Source organism: Aethalodelphis obliquidens, unplaced genomic scaffold, assembly GCF_003676395.1.
Source record: "Aethalodelphis obliquidens isolate GAN/ISIS:26980383/991018 unplaced genomic scaffold, ASM367639v1 scaffold62, whole genome shotgun sequence".
NCBI lineage: Eukaryota > Metazoa > Chordata > Mammalia > Artiodactyla > Delphinidae > Aethalodelphis > Aethalodelphis obliquidens.
In genome coordinates, this window is record NW_020838006.1 from 11,076,655 (window position 1) to 11,096,282 (window position 19,628).

Genomic DNA, 19,628 nt, shown 5'->3' on the forward strand with positions numbered 1-19,628 from the left:
ACTATAAAGCCTCAAAATAAATGAATCAAATACTGATGGAACTAAAAGTAGAAATAGACAAACCTGTAATTACAGTTGGAGACTTCAACATCCTTCTCTCAACAACTGATAGAACAACTAAGCAAATAGTCAGCAAGGATACAGAAAAGCTCAACAACACCAAAACCCAACAGGATCTAATTGATATAACATAACACTCCATTAAACAACAAAAGAATACACATTTTTTTCAAACACCCACAGTATATATATTAAAATAAACTCTATCCTGGACCATAAATATAAAAATTAGCAAAAGACATTAATAGACATTATACTGAATATATATATATACATATGGCAAATAAATACATAAAAAATGAAAAGATGCTCAACATCACTAGCCCTTAGGGAAATGCAAATTAATACCATGATGAGAAGTAAATTAAAAAATAATGTCAATATCAAATGCTGGTGAGTATGCAGAGAACTCTATCTCTCATACATGGCTGGTGGAAATAGTTTGGTAGTTTCTTAAAAAAAATAATTTCTTAAAAAAAAAAAAACATGCACTTACCATATGACTCATCAATCACACTCCTGGGCATTTATCCCGGAGAAATGAAAACTCACACAAAAACTTGTACCAGTTGTTCACAGCTGCTTTATTTGTAATACCCCAAAACTGGAAACAAACAAAATGTCCCTCAACAGATGAATGGTTAAACAAACCGTAGTGGATCCATACCATAGAATACTATTCAGTACTACAAAGGAATGGACAATTGATACAGGCAACAACTTGGATGGATATGAAAGGCATTATGTTGAGTGAAAAGATGTCAATCGCAAAAGGTTACATATATATAATTCCATTTATATGACATTCTTGAAATGATAAAACTGTAGAGATGGAGAACAGATTAGTGGCTGTCAGGAGTTAGGGATGGGGTAGAGGGGGAAGTGGTGAGTGTGACTATATAAGAGTAGCAGGAGGGAGATCTTTCAGGTACTTGATTGTGGTGGTGGTTACACAAATCTACACATGTGATAAAATGACACAGAACCATACACAACTTTATACCAATGTCAAACACCTGGTTTGGATACTGTACTATAATTATGTAAAATGTAACCATTGGGGGAAACTGGATGAAAGGTTCCAAGGAAACTCTCTCTACTATCTTTGCAACTTCTTATGAATCTATAATTATTTCAAAATTAAAAGTTTTTAAAAAGAAACAAACAAACAAATAAAAAAACAAACCATGGACATTACTTAGGTCCTTAGCCATACAGGATTGATTAAATAACATCATGGACCATCTGGGAAATTATTAAAAGAATGTTGCAAAATAATATTCACTTAACACTTGGAAGATATTTCATATTATATCATATTTAATTTTTAAAAAGTACCAAAACATTCAAAGTGACCCCTTTTTAAAAAGAGTATATTTGTGCAAAAGAGTCCAGAAGGATGTCAGCACATGCCCTGTGTAGTGAGATTATAGGTGATTTTTATTTTCATCTTGTTAATTACCTATATATATATATATTTCTCCCCCACCCCCGCAATGAACATGTATTTTAAATTTAGGGTTTAAATTTAAGTCGTATTTAGTTTTAAAAAAAGCTCCTAGGTTGAGTTCACGGTTCTCTACAACAGCGGTCCCCAACCTTTTTGGCACCAGGGACCGGTTTCGCAGAAGACACTTTTTCCACGGACGGGGCCTGGGGCGGGGGGCGGGGGGGCGGAGGTGGGGATAGGTTCACACGGTACAGCGAGTGATGCTTTGCTCCCTTGCCCGCCGGTCACCTCCTGCTGTGCGGCCCGGGTCTTGACAGGCCGCGGACCCGTCCTGGTCCGAGGCCCAGGGCTTGGGGAACCCTGCTCTACAAGAAAGCCAGCAGTGGTCAGCCGATGGAAGGAGGTACCGAGCAGCCCAAGAAAGCAGCCCATTACTAAAGGTGGGAAGGGATTGAGTTCTGGACAAAGCAGTCTTCTGGTTAAGATCCCAAAGGACGTAGCCTGTGGGTCCCCTAGGACCCAGTTTGCAGACAAGGATGATGTTTCATTTTATGAGCCAATCATGTTTTAAAAACTATTCTGGTTGTGGAGCATTAGGCAGTGCTTTAGTTGCTGATAGGAAGCTTTGACAGACTGGGAGAAAACAAGTACTTTCCTTTGTAGTAAATACCCAAGGTGGGCTGAGTAGCTGTCTTTTTGAAGCCTTAACCAATACTTTCAATAAATCAAGTATTTATGCAGCACCAAGCTGGGTTTGGCATTCCTCATGACTGAGTCCTCTCCCTTCCTCTGGGGTCACATTCCCTTTCTATTTCTATATGTGGATGACTCCCAAATCCACATCTCTAGTGCTGAGTTCCAGATCCACACTTCCGATCAAGTTGCTTGGGGCCTATTTCTACCCGGCTTACCTGACAGCATCTTAAAGTCTATGTGATGAACATGACGATGATGGTAATGATTTTAAATAGATCTGCAAATTATTTTACTCTCCTTCTTTCAAAAGATGAAGTTGAATTATTTTTTCCTTGAATAACTTAGTGATTCACTTAGTGGCATAATATAATGACTCACTGCTAATGAATAAAATATGTCAGAAGCAATACAATGTGATTTCTGAAACTAGGTCTTAAAAAAGACAGCATCTACACCTCTGTCTCTGTCTCTCTGGTAGCCTTTGGAACATAGCTGCCATGTCATGAGGAAGTTCAGGCCACATGGAAAGGACATGCATGGGCACATTCGTTTGCTAGGGCTGCCACAGACTGGGTGGCTTAAACAAAAGAAATTTATTTTCTCACATTCCTGGAGGATCGAAGTCCGACACCAAGGTGGTGGCAGGTTTGGTTTCTCTCCTGAGGCCTCTCTCCTTGGCTTGCCGACGGCCACCCTCTCTGTGTGTTACCCCATGGCCTTTACTCTGTGCACAAGCGTCCTTGGTGTCTCTTCCTCTCTTGTTAGGACACAAGTCCATCAGATTGGATTAGGGCCCATTCTAAATGGCCTCGTTTGAGCTTAATTACCTCTTAAAGTCCCTATCTCTAAATACAGTCACATTCTGAGGTACTGGAGGTTAGTTAGGAGTACAACATATGAATTTTTGGGGGGACACAATTCATTCCATAACAATGGGTGTACCAGGCAACGGCCCCAGGTAGGCCTGCAGCTGACAACCAGTAGCAATTGTCAGATATGTGAGTGAATGAGCCCTAAGGCGATTCCACCCTCCAGCCTTCAAGCTACCTCAGCTGATACCCCAGACATCACAGAACAGAGATAAGCGTTCCTGCTGCCTTGTTTAAATTTTTGACCCACGGAAATTACAATAAGTAATACATGATTTTTGTGATTTTCAAGCCACATGAATACGGTTTTGGAATACGGTTATGTAACATTAGATAAATAATATCCTTGTATTACACTTGTCTAACACTGCATAACAAATCCCAAAACGTACTGGCTTAAAGCAACAATAATCATTTATTATATCTCACAGTTTCTTTGGGGCCAGAATCTGGAAATGACTTGGCTCATTGGTTCTGGTTCAGGGTCTCTCATAAAGTTGCAATCAGATGTTGGCTGAGACTGCAGTCAACTGAAAGCTGACAGAGACGGGAGGATCTGCTTCCAAGAGGGCTGGTTCACGTGGCTGGAAAGTTTGTTCTTCTCCATGTGGACCTGTCTATACGGCCTCTTGAGTGTCCCCGTGGCCAGGCAGTTTGCTTCCCCAGAGCAAGTGATTTAAGAGACCAAGGCAGAAGCTGAGAAGAGACCAAGGCAGAAGAATACCTTTTGTGACCTAGCCTCAGAGGCCTCATACCATGTCCCGTCTGTGTATTCTATTGGTCACATAGGTTGACACTGATTCATGTGGAAAGGGACTATGCAAGGGTACAAATACCAAGCGACAAGGATCTTTGAAGACCCTCTTGGAGGCTGGCTACCATAATGATAATCAGAGATACCATCTGTTCAGTACCTATTATGTGCTTGGCTTTAGATGGAAATGATCTCATTTAATCCTCACAACAACCTCATGCAGTAGATTATTTTTTTCACATCTTTATTGGATTATAATTGCTTTACAATGTTGTGTTAGTCACCTATATGTATACATATATCCCCATATCCCCTCCCTCTTGTGTCTCCCTCCCACCCTCCCTATCCCACCCCTCTAGGTCATCACAAAGCATTGAGCTGATCTCCCTGTGCTATGTAGCTGCTTCCCACTAGCTATCTATTTTACATTTGGTAGTGTATATATGTCCATGCCACTCTCTCACTTCGTCCCAGCTTCCCCTCCCCCTATGTCCTCAAGTCCGTTCTCTACGTCTGCGTCCTTATTCCTGCCCTACCACTATGTTCATCAGTACCGTTATTTTTTTAAATAAATTTATTTATTTATTTATTTTTGGGGGGTGGCTGCATTGGGTCTTCGTTGCTACGCACAGGCTTTCTCTAGTTGCAGCGAATGGGGCTACTCTGTTGCAGTGCACAGTCTTCTCACTGTGGTGGCTTCTCTTGTTGCTGAGCACGGGCTCTAGGTGCACGGGCTTCAGTAGTTGTGGCACACAGGCTCAGTAGTTGTGGCTCGCAGGCTCTAGAGCACAGGCTCAGTAGTTGTGGTGCATGGGCTTAGTTGCTCTGCAGCATGTGGGATCTTCCCAGACCGGGGATCGAACCCGTGTCCCCTGCATTGGCAGGCGGATTCCCAACCGCTCTGCCACCAGGGAAATCCCAGTACCGTTTTTTTAGATTCCATATATATGAGTTAGCATTTGTTGTTCTCTTTCTGACTTACTTCACTCTGTATGACAGACTCTAGGTCTGTCATTACAAATAACTCAATTTCATTCCTTTTTATGGCTGAGTAATATTCCATTGTATATATATGTACCACATCTTCTTTATCCATTCATCTGTTGATGGACACATAGGTTGCTTCCATGTCCTGGCTATTGTAAATAGTGCTGCAATGAACATTGGGGTGCATGTGTCTTTTTGAATTATGGTTTTCTCTGGGTATATGCCCAGTAGTGGGATTGCTGGATCATATGGTAATTCTATTTTTAGTTTTTTAAGGAACCTCCATACTGTTCTCCATAGTGGCTGTATCAATTTACATTCCCACTAACAGTTCAGGAGGGTTCCCTTTTCTCCACACCCTCTCCAGCATTTATTGTTTCTAGATTTTTTGATGATGGCCATTCTGACTGCTGTGAGGTGATACGTCATTGTGGTTTTGATTTGCTTTTCTCTAATGATTAGTGATGCTGAGCATCTTTTCATGTGTTTGTTGGCCATCTGTATCTTCTTTGGAGAAATGTCTGTTTAGATCTTCTGCTCATTTTTGGATTGGGTTGTTTGTTGTTTTGATATTGAGCTGCATGTGCTGCTTGTATATTTTGGAGATTAATCCTTTGTCAGTTGTTTCATTTGCAAATATTTTCTCCCTTTCTGAGGGTTGTCTTTTTGTCTTGTTTATGGTTTCCTAGTAGATTATATTTGTCCCCAGTTTATAGATGAGAAAGGCTAAGAATCAGTAAACATTTTGCCCAGGGGCAAGTAGCTAGCAAATGGAGGGAGATGGAACCCAGCTTGGTGTGACTCCATCCCAGCCTCTCCATACTCTCTGGGGCCCTGAAACCTCCAAGTCACTTTCACCTTCTCTCTCCTCACCACCAAGTTGTGTAAATTCCTGCCATGTTTATCCTCCCCCTCATCTTCTTCCAACCTTGCATCTACTGTCCTGATTCAGGGTGGTGCCCAAAAATATGACTAAAAAAAATACATATTGGTTAAATTAAGGGAGAAACTCTAGCCACCTGTTATAGCTCTACTGTACTCAGTTTGAAACCCATGCATCTACCGTATTAGGATCTTTAAAAGGAATCTGCACGCTCAAAGCAAATGGCTAAACAGGAAGCCAAATAATCTCAATGGAATCTGTGCCCAGATCAGAAAACAAGGCCAGGGCAAGGCCCCGGAGAGCTGGATTAAGAGAAGAGGCAGAAAACAAGAGCTCTTCTACCCAGCCGTTAATCCCGGGCTGGTTTCTCTGGCTATGGAAGCGGAATGAGGTTTTCAATGGCTGTAAAAATATGCTTTTAGGACTTCCCTGGTGGCGCAGGGGTTAAGAATCCACCTGCCAATGCAGGGAGACACATGTTTGTGCCTTGGTCCGGGACGATTCCACATGCCGCAAAGCAACTGGGCCTGTGCACCACAACTGCTGAGCCTGCACTCTGGGGCCTGCGAGCCACAACTACTGAACCTGCGCACCTAGAGCCTGTGCTCACAAGAGAGGCCACCGCAATGAGAGGCCCGTGCACCACAATGAAGAGTGGCCCCTGCTCTCCGCAACTAGAGAAAAAGCCCATGCACAGCAAGGAAGACCCAATGCAGCCAAAAATAAATAAATAAATAAACATATATGTAAAAAAAAAAATTAACCATTCATTAAAAAAATGTTTTTAAAATTTTAATAATTACTTTTGAGGAAATATAATTTTTGTAAACCTCCCCTAGTGTATGTTTTTAGGTTATATTTGCCCAGCTCACTGATGGCATGTTAAGACATTTTGCTAGTATTTGGGCTCTCCAAGCCTGTTTGCCATGGGGACATTCCACTTCTCCTCCCACAGGGGGCGCTCCCCGCAGATAAGCAGGAGGTATAATCACAGCTTTGGGGAGTCTACCCCACGACACACTGACTTCTATAGATAATTAAGTGCTACCTAGGAAGAGGGATAATTATAAAAGACACATTAATTTCCTGAAACTGAAGCTCAAACGATTGCCTTAAATAAACTTTAAGTTTTGGAGGAAGATGTAAAATTTGTATAATTCAAAATCATCCCATTCTTTCATCTCCTCTCCCCCAACACTGCCTTCTTCCTTTTGCTCCTGCCAATGACTGTTATTTTAATTGTCCTGCTCATGCTTCCAGAAGAAGATTTCACTCTGAATGTGAGAGAGAAGACACATCCTTTAGTGGCAAATGCTCACAGTTACAAAGAAAAAACAGTGCCTTTGGTAGACATACGTGGGGAATACCCAACTGAGAATCTGGCAAACTGGCTGCCCCACCTGCTACAGGACGGTCCTGGGTCATTTGCTTGTCTTCCTCTGTTGGCTCATGTATGCAAATAGCTGCAGTTACCCCCTGAACATGGCTGCTTCTGAAATCTCCAACTCAGTGGTTTACTTCACGTTCTCCCATCCGATGTCCTGAATTTCTTGGAGGATAATTTTGCTGGAAACTTAGAGGTTAAAAACAGGGAACATTGGCTAAGTGAAGTAAGCGAGACAGAGAAAGACAAATACTGTATGACCTAATTTATATGTGGAATCTAGGACGCCCCCCCCCAAAAAAAACCAAGTTCATAGACACAGAGAACAGATTGGTGGTTGCCAGAGGCTAGGGCGTGGGAGGTGGGCAAAAGGGGTGTATAGAGTCAAAAGGTACAAACTTTCAGTTATAAAATAAATAAGTCATGAGGCTGTAATGTACAGCATGGTGATTAGCTAATAATACTGTATTGCATATTTGAAAGTTGCTAAGACGGGTCTTAAAAATTCTCACCATAAGAAAAAAAATTCTGTAACTATGTATAGGCATATTAACTAGACTTATTGTAGTGGTCATTTCACAATATATACAAACATTGAATCATTATGTTGTACACATGAAACTAATACAATGTTGTATGTCAGTTATACCTCAATAAAAAATTAATTAAATGCTAAAACAATAGGGTATGTTGTAATACCTAGTAGATGGCGAGGGTATGAGGGAAAAGGTGCTGTCACACACTACAGATGAGAATATAAATCACTGTGAATAAGTCAGGGACTGCTTTGGGCCGTTAGCAACAGAGGGCTGCCTGCAGTAGCTTAGAACAATTAAGAACTTTGTTTGCTCAGGTCTGAGAAACAGCCCAGAGCTGTTTGAAAGCTCTAACAGGGCTTTCAAGGACCCAGACTCATTTGGCCTCCCTGCTCCCCCCTCCTTAGTGCACGGTGTCCATCCTCAAGGTTACAAGAAGGCTGCTGCAGCTCCTGCCATCACAACAGAGACCATTTGGAAGAGGAAAAAGGACTGGAAGCAAAAAGGACTTTCCTGGAAGTCTCACTCAAAACTTCTGCTTCCATCTCACTGGCCACCCCATCTACAAGGGAGGCCCCCAAATGTAGCTTTTTGATTATTAAGGGAGTAAGGGAGAATGGATATTGGGTAGGCTGCCATGAGGTGCAGACTTTTTGGAGGACAATTCAGAAATAGCTATCAAAATTTAAAAATTTAAATACACTTACCTCTTGACTCAGAAATCCCCCTGCTAGGAATTTATACTGGAGATGTGTTCTCATATATGTGCATATGCTTACACACCACAGCTGTTTCTTACAGCAGGAAAGGATTCATGGACATGCATTTTCACTACATGCAATGTCTCAGTGAATGTCAGGCTCTGACCCATCCGATTAGCAACTTCTCTTCCCCTGGAGGAGGTGGGTAGAGACAGGGAACAGGAATGTGGCTGGGGGTTCCGTCTCAGCCAAAGTAGTGAAGTAGGGAGGGGAGCATAAATGTTTCTCTGCAGCCCTTAGGAGGACACAGAATGGGATTTATTAAGGAATATTAGGTGACTCAGAGGTTCACTGGAATGGATGAGGAACAGACTCTAGACTGGTTTTCTAGGAACAATTCCCGCAATGTCTGAGAACTGAACTGCCGAGGGAGCAGCTGCCTCCCCACCTCTGGGATCATGCTGCTGTGCCATGGGATGGAAAATACCACTGACTCTGCCAGCTATAGAGAAACCACCGTCCTCTGCCACCATTTCCCCCGGCAGGGGTACCACCTCATGGCGTTCTCTTTCTTCTTCCACGTTTTATAGGGTGCATCTGTTTGGTGGAGACTTGGTCCCAGGGATCCCTTGTTGCAAAGAGTCTGGGAGACGGAGTTTGTATTTCTCCATCTCCAGTGTGGGCAGCCTGGTGGAAGGGGGTTGGAGTGAGGGCAGAGTGAGATCCTGATGAGTGCAGACTTCTGTATCTGCTACCCTCACCAAGCACCTCATGTAGTTGCTTTTCAAAAGACAGTCCCTCTCATAAGAGGAATTCTCTTGCCAGTTTTTAAGACATTTTTCTTTATCTTTTTACATGGCTGCATGAAAATCAGATAGAATAAGGCTGTGAAGCTATTGGCCAATGTCTGTCATACGGTTAAGTGTTCAGTACATGTTAACTATTAACCAGTAAGGAGGTACCTTTCCAGCTGGCCCTTCAAGGTTGGGGGCTGGGAGTTCCAACCCAAGGTGCTTAAGGAGAACAGGCAAAGAGAGCGGGGGGATGATCCATTAATGAAAGTGTTCATCTTTAATTTTTTTCTTCCTGTGGTCCATCTCACTTCTCCCTGAGTGTCTTTTCATTCTTCAAGAATGACCAACTTCACCTACCATCGACTCTACCTATTGAAACCTCTGAACGAGCCAGCCCTTCACAAGACTCCAGAGTTGTCGGTAGTCCCTGACTTAGTTTCTTCTGTGTATCTCCATCAGCCTTCACCATTGTTTGGTTGACTGTCCAGAGGCAGCATGACTAGAGAATGCACTATATCCAGATGAAACCTCAGAGAGACAGCAAGATGGATAACGTCTCTGCCTGGGATGGTGCCCCAGATGAGCTCAGTTGCTTAGTCGCCCAAGGAGACTCTATTTTTTTTTTTCAAACTACCTAAACAATCCACTGTGCACCACACACAAATTCTAGCAAGAGAATGTCTGCTGATGAAGGCGGCAGTTGGTTTGTGGAGGCCCAGCTATAGGCAAGTTGACTTTCACGCAGACGTGACGTGCAACACCACTGCTCGCTGCTGGGAGTCTCCCACTGAAGTTAAGAGGAGCTCTGGGTCTCTAATTCTACATGGGGAACACCATCCTTCAACAATTTCCTTCATTCAGCAAACACTCTGGGCAATATATCATTTGGGGGTATTTATCAGTGTTTGGGGGGAGATCTTCAATGTGTATTTTCAGACTGCATAACCTCAGAGGAGACATTTGAGCCAAATGTCTTACAGTTGTCTTACATTCATCAAAGACAAGGTTGAAGGCTTGCTGGCTTTGCTTCCTTTAATTTTGGAAAAACTCTTCTAGTCTGATTGAATCTACCTGATTCATAGCCAGGCTAGAAGGGGGCAATCATCTGCAAGACATTCTAAATCATTCTGGAGGAAAAAGAAACCCTCTGTTTGTCCTGCTCTCGTTAGATTGCCGTCACAGGAGAAATCGCCAGCCCTTGGCCTGAGTTTCGGGGGATGAAGACCAGGCTCTTGAATGCGCTCTGTCCCATATTTCGTTCCTCTGTCAAGAACTTAATCCCGGCTTGTGAAACAGACATTTTGTAAAAGCAGTAGTAATAAGGCTGGCGTCAGCAGTGTGGCCTAAAGAGCAAATGATCTCACTGGCATATGACGATTCATCAGTTCAGAAGAGAAAGGAGAGAGGAGATGAAGATGAGATTCCTGAAGATGAGAGAGGAGAATTCTTAAAACAAAACGAAGATAGCTTGTTGGAACAGAAAAGTCATTCCATTCCTGGGGCAGAGAAGGAAATCCGATACAGGCTGCTCACTTCCCACACCTGCCCTTGGAGTTTGCACATAGAGCTCGCCCCTTGTTCCTCCTCCGATGCCAGACTTCCAAAACCCAGCGAACACACCAGATGCTGCATATACCATCTGGATCATCCGCACCTACAGGAGTCTCTCACTCCTCTATGACTTTCATTTGTTGTGTCATTCTCTTAAGTTGGGTTCCCCCAAAACAAGAATTTGAGAGAAAGTAGTTTGAGAGGCGGTACCAGGAAGCTCCAGCCAAGGGCTGGAGAAGTGATACAGGAAGGGAAGGAAGCTAATATAGGGGGAATTAATACCACCACTGTAGGAATCAGTGTCTCAGTCCCACTGGGGAGCTCTGGAGACTGCACAGACCCCACCTCACTGTCATCTTCCCTGAGTGGGGTAGGAATGGAGGCTTTTATCCTTCACCTCCTATCCATTTTGCAGGAGCTGTTTCTAGGAGTCTCAGAACTTCCTTCCCTGCACTCATGGAGAAAGCCCTCAGATGGAGAATCCCAGGGGTGTTCCTCAAGAAACCATCATTATACAAGGGAGTGGGGAAGGTTGAGGGGATGTGGGTTGGCAATGACAGCATCTGCTGTACTTTCCCTCCTTTATTCACTAACTCATCACTCTGTGTGAAGCCCTGTGCCAGATCCTGTAGCTGCAATGAAGAACAACAGACACTATCTGCAATCTCCTGGAGCTTAAAATCTAGCAAAGAAGTCTCACGTTGATTAAATAAGCATGCAAGTATATAATAAAATCAGTGAAAAAGTGAGGCAGAATAAAAGAACTGTGAGTTCAGGGAAAGGATGGCAGGAAAACATACTCTGGCTTGAGAAGTCATGGAGGGCTTCTTTGAAGAAGATGTGAGAGTTATCTAACTAGAGGTGAGAGAGAGATGGGAAGAGCATTTCAGGCAGAAGAAATAGCATGTGCAAAGACCTTGAGGCACCAGGGACCACAGTAGTGAGGCTAGAGGTCAAAGAGCAAGAGGATGATGTGGGGCTAAATAAGGCTGAAAAGGTGAGCATGAAACGTACTGTGCAGTGTTGTGTGAGCTGTGCTCGAGGTTTTGGTCTCTGTTCTAGAGCAGTGGAAGCCATTGAAGATTGTTAAGCTAGGAAGCGATGTAATTAGATTTTTAAATTTAATAGATTTTTAAAAGAGAAAAGATAGTTGCTGGGCAGAGAATGGGTCAGAGTAGGAAAGAGTGGAAGAAGTCATGAAGTCAAGAGTTGATGGCAGGATTTCTGCTCCAGCCCAAATAGAGTAACAGGGACCAGATTTATCCTCTAGCCTGAAATAGTTGTAACATTGAACAAAGCATATGAAACGATGGTTTTTAAGCATCGAGCATGCTTGATGATGCACAGTGATCCCTGAGAGAGAATAAACAAATGAGGTAGAGTTTATAATTTCCCCAGCTTACTGCATGGAGAGTTTCTAGGCCAAAAGAAAAGGAAACCAGGCAGAGTCCTGAGTTGAGAAAAAGAGCTGGAAGTCTTGGGGAGCCAGAGCAGCCAGAGTTCAAAGGGCGGAGTACTGGAGAGAACTCAAACAGAAAGAGAGAGTTCTAGCCATAAAAAAGAATGAGATGATGCCATTTGCAATAACACAGATGGACCTAGAGATGATCATACTACGTGAAGTAAGTCAGACAGAGAAAGACAAATATTATATGCTAATACTTATATGTGGAATCTTAAAAAAATGATACAAATGAACTTATTTATAAAACAGAGGGCTTCACTGGTGACGCAGTGGTTGAGAGTCCGCCTGCCGATGCAGGGCACACGGGTTCGTGCCCCGGTCCAGGAAGATCCCACATGCCGCGGAGTGGCTGGGCCCGTGAAGCCATGGCCGCTGAGCCTGCGCGTCTGGAGCCTGTGCTCCGCAACGGGAGAGGCCACAACAGTGAGAGGCCCGCGTACCGCAGAAAAAAAAAAAAAAGAAATAAAACAGAAATAGACTCACAGACATACAAAACAAACCTATGGTTACCAAAGGGGAAGTCGGGGGAAGGGATAAATTGGGAATTTGGGATTAACAGATACACTCTACTATATATAAAATAGATAAACAACAAGGACCTACTGTACAGCACAGGGAACTATATTCAATATCTTGTAATAACCTATAATGGAAAAAATCTAAAAAAGGAAAAAAAAATATATATATGTGTCACTATTCTATATGCCTGAATCACTGTAAATCAACTATACTTCAATTTGAAAAATAATAAAATAAAAGAGAGAGTTCTAGAGCTCTGGATAGGGTCCCCCTCAAATTTTTGGTTGAATATCGATCAGTGTATGTGTATGAGGAAACTCCCAGAGGCCAAAGAAAGAGTCACCTAAAAGGATTAGAGGGAATAGTTCCCAGAGCTCACACGGGGCTGGGAGATTGCAAACCTCCCTCTGAATAATTAATAAGACAAGCAGAGAGAAAATCACTGAAAATGTAGAAGACTTGAATATGTAGGTAAAAATATAGAAGACAACAAACTTGACCTAACTGATATTTAAACAATACCCCAAATAGTAGAATATTCATTTTTTTCAAATGAACATGGACCATTTACCAAGACAGACAATATTTTGGTGCATAAAATAAGTCTTAATAAACTTAAAATGATTCAAGTTAAAGGTAGGTTCTCTCACCAAAGTGGAATTAAATCTGAAATCAATGATGAAAACATACCTGGAACCCCCCCCCAATTTTTGAAAACTAAATAACACATTTATAAATAACTCATGGATCAAAAAGGAAATTAGAAAATATGAATGAATGAAAACAAAAACCCAACAATCTAAACTTGTGAGATGTCACTAACAGTACTTAAAGAGAAATTTATAGCACTAAAGGCCTAGGTTTTAAAAAAAAAAGTTTTCAAATTGATGACTTCAGCTTCTACCTTGAGAAACTTAAAAGAAAAACAATTAAACCAAGAGTAAGCAGATGAAAAGGAAACGATAGATCAGAACAGCAGTAGAAATAGGAATAGAAAACAGAAAAACAATAGAGAAAAATCAATGAAACCCAAAGCTGATTCTTCGAGAATTTGTAAGCCTTTAGCAAGACTGAGCAGAATAAAAAGAAACATTAAAAGATTACCAATACTATGAATGAGAGAGGTGACATCATACAGATTTCACTGATATTAAAAGGTTGATAAGGAAAAGTTATGAACAATTTAATGACAATAAGAGTTAAAAACCATCGAAACTTGAAAGATACAAAGTATCAAAATTCTAGAAAAAATAGATAACTTGATAACCCTATAAAATATCCCTTAAAAGAAAAATATTAATAAATTGGACCTAATCAAAACAAAAAACTTAAAAAAAAACACAAAACAAAACAAAAAACTTTTGCTCTTCAAAAGATACTGGTAAGAAAATGAAAAAGGCAAGTCACAGACTGGTAGAAAATATTTGTAAACATATATTTGACAGAGGACTTGTATTTAGAATATATAAAGAACTCTTAAAACTCAACAATAGAAAGACAAACTTTTTTTATGAATTTATTTATTTATTTTTGGCTGCATTGGGTCTTCATTGCTGCATGCAGGCTTTCTCTAGTTGCAGTGAGCGGGGGCTACTCTTCGTTGTGGTACGCGGGCTTCTCACTGTGGTGGCTTCTCTTGCTGTGGAGCACGGGCTCTAGGTGCCCGGGCTTCAGTAGTTGTGGCATGTGGGCTTCAGTAGTTGTGGCTCACAGGCTCTAGAGCACAGGCTCAGTAGTTGTGGCACACGGGCTTAGTTGATCCGTGGCATGTGGGATCTTCCCGGACCAGGGCTTGAACCCGTGTCCCCTGCATTGGCAGGCGATTCTTAACCACCGCGCCACCAGGGAAGTCCCAAGACAAACATTTTTAAATGGGCAAAGATTTGAGCGGACACTTAACCAAAAAAGCTATGTCACTGGCAAATAAGCACATGAAAAGATGCTTGGCATCATTAGTTATTGGGGAAATGCAAATTAAGAACATAATGAATACTATTACTCACATATTAGAATGACTAAAATTAAAAATTAAATTATACTAAAAGCTGGTGAGTATGTGGGGCTATTGGAACTAGCATACGCTACTTAAGGGGAATAAAATGGTACAACCACTTTGGAAAACAGTTTGGTAAATGCTTAAAAAGTTACACATACACCTACCACACAATGCAGCCTTTCCACTCCTAGGTATTTAATTAAGATAAAAGAAAGCAAACACCCATACAAAGACGTGTACACAAATGTTCACAGCAACTCTACTCATACAGCTAAAGTAGAACAACCCAAATATCCGTCAAAAAGTAAATAGAGGGGCTCCCCTGGTGGCGCAGTGGTTGAGAGCCCGCCTGCCGATGCAGGGGACACGGGTTCGTGCCCCGGTCCAGGAAGATCCCACATGCCGCGGAGCGGCTGGTCCCGTTAGCCATGGCCGCTGAGCCTGCGCGCCTGGAGCCTGTGCTCCGCAACGGGAGAGGCCACAACAGTGAGAGGGCCGCGTACCACAAAAAAAAAAATTAAATAGATAACCTGTGGTCTATCTATGCAATGAAATACTACTCAGACTAGTGATATCAATAACAACATAAATATGCCGAGTGAAAGAAGTCAGACATCCTGTATAATTCCACTTAGATAAAGTTCTAGAAAATGCAGATCTATAGGGACAGAAAGAAGATCAGTGGTTCCCTAGGCAGGAAGGGCTGGAAGGGCAGGAAGAAATGATTACAAAGGGACATGAGGAAACTTTTGGGGGAGTGAATGTGTTGATTGTTTTGATTGTGGTGATAGTTTCATGAGTGGATACATATGCCATAACTCACTGACTTGTATACTTTATATATGTGCCACTCATTCTACTTCAATTATATCTCAAAAAGCCTATTTAAAAAATAAGGGTCGGGCTTCCCTGGTGGCGCAGTGGTTGAGAGTCCGCCTGCCGATGCAGGGGACACGGGTTCGTGCCCCGGTCTGGGAAGATCCCACATGCTGCAGAGCGGCTGGGCCCGTGAGCCATGGCCGCTAAGCCTGCGCGTCCGGAGCCTGTGCTCCGCAACGGGAGAGGCCACAACAATGAGAGGCCCGCATAACGCAAAAAATAAATAAATAAATAAGGGTCGACGTGGCTTAGACCAAGTTGATGGAGACGGTGGAGATGGAGAAAAGTAAACAGATTTAACAGATATTTAGCAGGTAACTGGCAATAGTTGTGATGGATTGCATACAGGGAGGAAAGGAGAGGGAGGTACCAAGGTTGTCATCTGTATTAATGGCTTGAGCAATTGCTTGGATGTGTGGACAGTCACTGAGATGGGGAAGGCTGGCAGAGGACTATGTAGGGAAAGATGAGGAGGTCAGTTCTGGACATATTGAGTCTGAGGAACGATTGAGACAGAATCTAAGAGATGTCAAGCAGGTAGTTGTAGATCACTATGTTGGAAGCTGAGAGGAAGTGGTCTTGAGACATGGCCTTGAAAGTCTTCGGCACTGATATAAAATTACCGTATACTTTAATGTTTTGTGTCTTCTCGTTTGGGTTGTAAGCTCTGCGGGTGCAAGATTTTTAACTTATGCCTCTACCTATGTCACACCACCCTTTTATACCCACTTTAGTAGAAGGAGCACGATGAAGTGGGTGATGCGTGGAATTTAGAATGAGAGAGGCCTGGCTTCAACATCTGACTCACCACTTACTAACTGTGTGACCTTGGGCAAATTGCTTGCTCTCCATAAATGGTAATAATATTAATAGGATGTATTTCATAGGTTGCTGAGACATCTTAATATGATAATATAAGCTAGAAACGTGTTGAACCTACCTAAGCCCCAGTTCTTTCCTCTGTAAAATGCATGCAATGCTACCTTCTTATCAGTTGGTTATTGCTGCACCACAAGCCACCCCAAAATTCAGAGGCTCACAGTAACAGTCATTTTTTATTACAACTCCCATGTGTGTATGTCAGGCAGGGGACTGCCCTGGTTGATCTCCATCAGTTTGCTTATGCGTCTGTGAGTTGACTGCGGCGGCTTAGCTGGGGCAGTTCTCTTACATATGTCTCACCCTCCTCCTGGATGCAACGGACTTGGGCAGGCGTGTACCTTCTCAAGAATGTGGCAAAACAGCAAGAGCACAGGCCCCACTGTATATAAGTGCTTTCTCACACCTCTGCTTGTACCGTGTCTGCTAACAATTCTTTTGGCCCAAGAAAGTCACATTGCTGAACTCAGAATCAGCAATGTACACCACACTGCTTTGAAGTGAAAAGGCACATAACAAAGAAGACAGGTAGCGATAGGTCAAGAATTGGGGCAGCAATCTAACCTACTGCCTCTACAAAACAAAATATTTTCTTGTAACATATATAACATGCCTATCTCATTACATGTTTCAATAACTACATCTGCTCCCATCTTCAACAAATGTTGGATTATCGACTCTGATTTTAAGGGTAAAAATAAATTGGTTCCAGGCATTTGAAGCTATCCTTGCTTATTATGAAGCTTGGCATATTATATAAGAGAGTAATAATTAACCGTTTGGGTTAAGCACCTTCACACACAGACAGTGGCAATGTAAATAGATACAATCTTTTTGGAAAGTAACTTGACAATATATATCAAAAGCCTTAAAAATGTGTACCCTTTGACTCAGAAATTTTCATTATGGCAAGTCTACCCTAAGAAAATAGGAGATATATAGACAAATGTTTATGTGTAAGGATGTTCACTGAAGCAATATTTAGAGTAACAAAAAAAAAGGAGGATAACGCCAGATTAATTTGTTGCAGGGAAAAAAAAACCCTCTCATTGAAAACAGCTAAAAAGGCTGGACTAAAACAAATCTGTTTGGGGACTGGAGAGTTACCAAGACAGTCACAGTTTGAGGATCTCAGATTAGAGATATATGGAAAAGTAATTAAGGTGAGTCTGACATTCTATGCTGTTTTCCCCTCAAAGCCTATGTGGGTTCTTGGATGGTACAGCCAAAGAGACTAAGCAACAAAGAAACGCTTTTAAGTGACACAGAATCTGAGCAAAGATGTCAGCAGTCTGAGGAGGGTCTGAGGAGGCAAAAATTAGAGTTCCAAGCTTTTAAGACAGCTATGGCTTGAGAGGCTAAGATCCTGTCAGTGGTACAGAAAAATGACGTGTTTATTATCTCAAGGCATTCACCAGTTCACAAACAGTGCAGGCTGAGAGAAACAAAGCAGAAAGTGGCAGCCAACAGAAGTTTTGTGGCCTCAGAAGGATGGGAGATAAAAATCGATTTTGAAGTCCTGACAAGAAAGACTCCTGGGACTTCCCTGGCGGTCCAGTAGTTAGAACTCCACGCTTCCACTGCGGGGGGCGCAGGTTCAATCCCTGATTGGGGAACTAAGATCCCGCAAGCCGCGTGGCCAAAAAAAAAAAAGGAGAGAGAGAGAGACAGACTCTGGTAAGCACCTCACGCTTTCAAATGGAACTCCTAAAGGCCTGCAACCCTAGGAATAAAAGTGAACTAAAAGTAAACCAGGGCTTCCCTGGTGGCCCAGTGGTTAAGAATCCACCTGCCAATGCAGGGGACACATGTTCGATCCCTGGTCTGGGAAGAACCCACATGCCGTGGAGCAGCTAAGCCTATGCGCCACAACTACTGAGCCGGCGCTCTAGACCTCACGAGCCACAGCTACTGAGCCCGCATGACACAACTACTGAAGCCCGCGTGCCTAGAGCCCGTGCTCCACAACAAGAGAAGCCAACGCAATGAAGAGTAGCCCCTGCTCGTAGCAACTAGAGAAAGCCCGCATGCAGCAACAAAGACCCAACACAGCCAAAAATAAATAAATAAATAAATTATTTTTAAAGTTATTAAAAAAAAAAAGTAAACCAAATCTTATAAAGACTGATAGCCAATCCATTCTGTGATTGGATTAAAACGATCTATCCTGATTCTACCTGCCTGCCATAAGCTAAGGGCTCATTTAGAGCTTCTGCAATATTTTATACACAGTGTCTGACATTCAACTAAAATTCCCAGGATATCAAGAGACAGTGGAAGGAAAAAAAAATCAGACAATATAAATAGATCCAGAGGTAGGCAAGAATATACAATGGAAAAAAGGGAAAAAGAAAAAAACCGTCTCTTCAGCAAGTAGTGTTGGGAAAGTTGGACAGCTGCATGTAAATCAACGAAGTTGGAACACACCCTCACTCCATACACAAAAATAAACTCAAAATGGCTTAAATATAAGACATGACACCATAAAACTCCTAGAAAAGAACATAGGCAAAATATTCTCTAACATAAATTGTACCAATATTTTCTTAGGTCAGTCTCCCAAGCCAAAAGAAATAAAAGCAAAACTAAACAAATGGAAACTAATCAAACTTACAAGCTTTTGTACAGCAAAGGAAATCATAAACAAAATGAAAAGACAACCTGTAGACTGGGAGAAAATATTTGCAAATGATGCGACCAACAAGGACTTAATTTCCAAAATACACAAATAGCTCATACAACTCAACAACAACAGCAACAAAAACAACCCAATCAAAAAATGGGCAGAAGACCTAAAAAGACACTTCTCCAAAGAAGACATACAGATGGCCAACAGGCACATGGAAAGATGCTCAACATCACTAATTATTAGAGAAATGCAAATAAAAACTACAGTGTGGTACCACCTCATACTGGTCAGAATGGCCAGCCTTAAAAAGTCTACAATAACAAATGCTGGAGAGGGTGTGGAGAAAAGGGAACCCTCCTACACTGTTGGTGGGAATGTAAATTGGTGCAGCCACTATGGAGAATGGTACAGAGTTTCCTCAAAAAACTAAAAATAGAGTTGCCATATGATCCGGCAATCCTAATCCTGGGCATATATCCAGACAAAACTATACTTAAAAAAATACATGCACTGCTATGTTCATAGCAGCATGATTTACAATAGCCAAGACATGGAAACAACCCAAGTGCCCATCAACAGGCGATTTGGTTTAAGAA

General features: G+C 42.1%; 1 protein-coding gene and 1 long non-coding RNA gene across 2 annotated transcripts in view; both read right to left on the minus strand.

The window, feature by feature from the left end:
• Nucleotides 1-625: 625 nt before the first annotated feature.
• On the minus strand, nt 626-7,549 carry LOC113610291 (uncharacterized). The gene is made up of 2 exons (XR_003429025.1): nt 7,100-7,549; nt 626-3,771 (listed from the first exon to the last, which is right to left on the minus strand). It is a non-coding gene; the product is annotated as an uncharacterized LOC113610291 (long non-coding RNA).
• Nucleotides 7,550-8,620: 1,071 nt separating this feature from the next.
• The window catches only part of GASK1A (golgi associated kinase 1A), a 94,211-nt gene continuing 83,203 nt past the window's right edge, over nt 8,621-19,628 (minus strand). Inside the window, exon 5 of the transcript XR_003429038.1 lies at nt 8,621-10,538. The gene's annotated coding sequence lies outside the window, so the exon portion shown is untranslated. The remainder of the gene's footprint in view (nt 10,539-19,628) is intronic.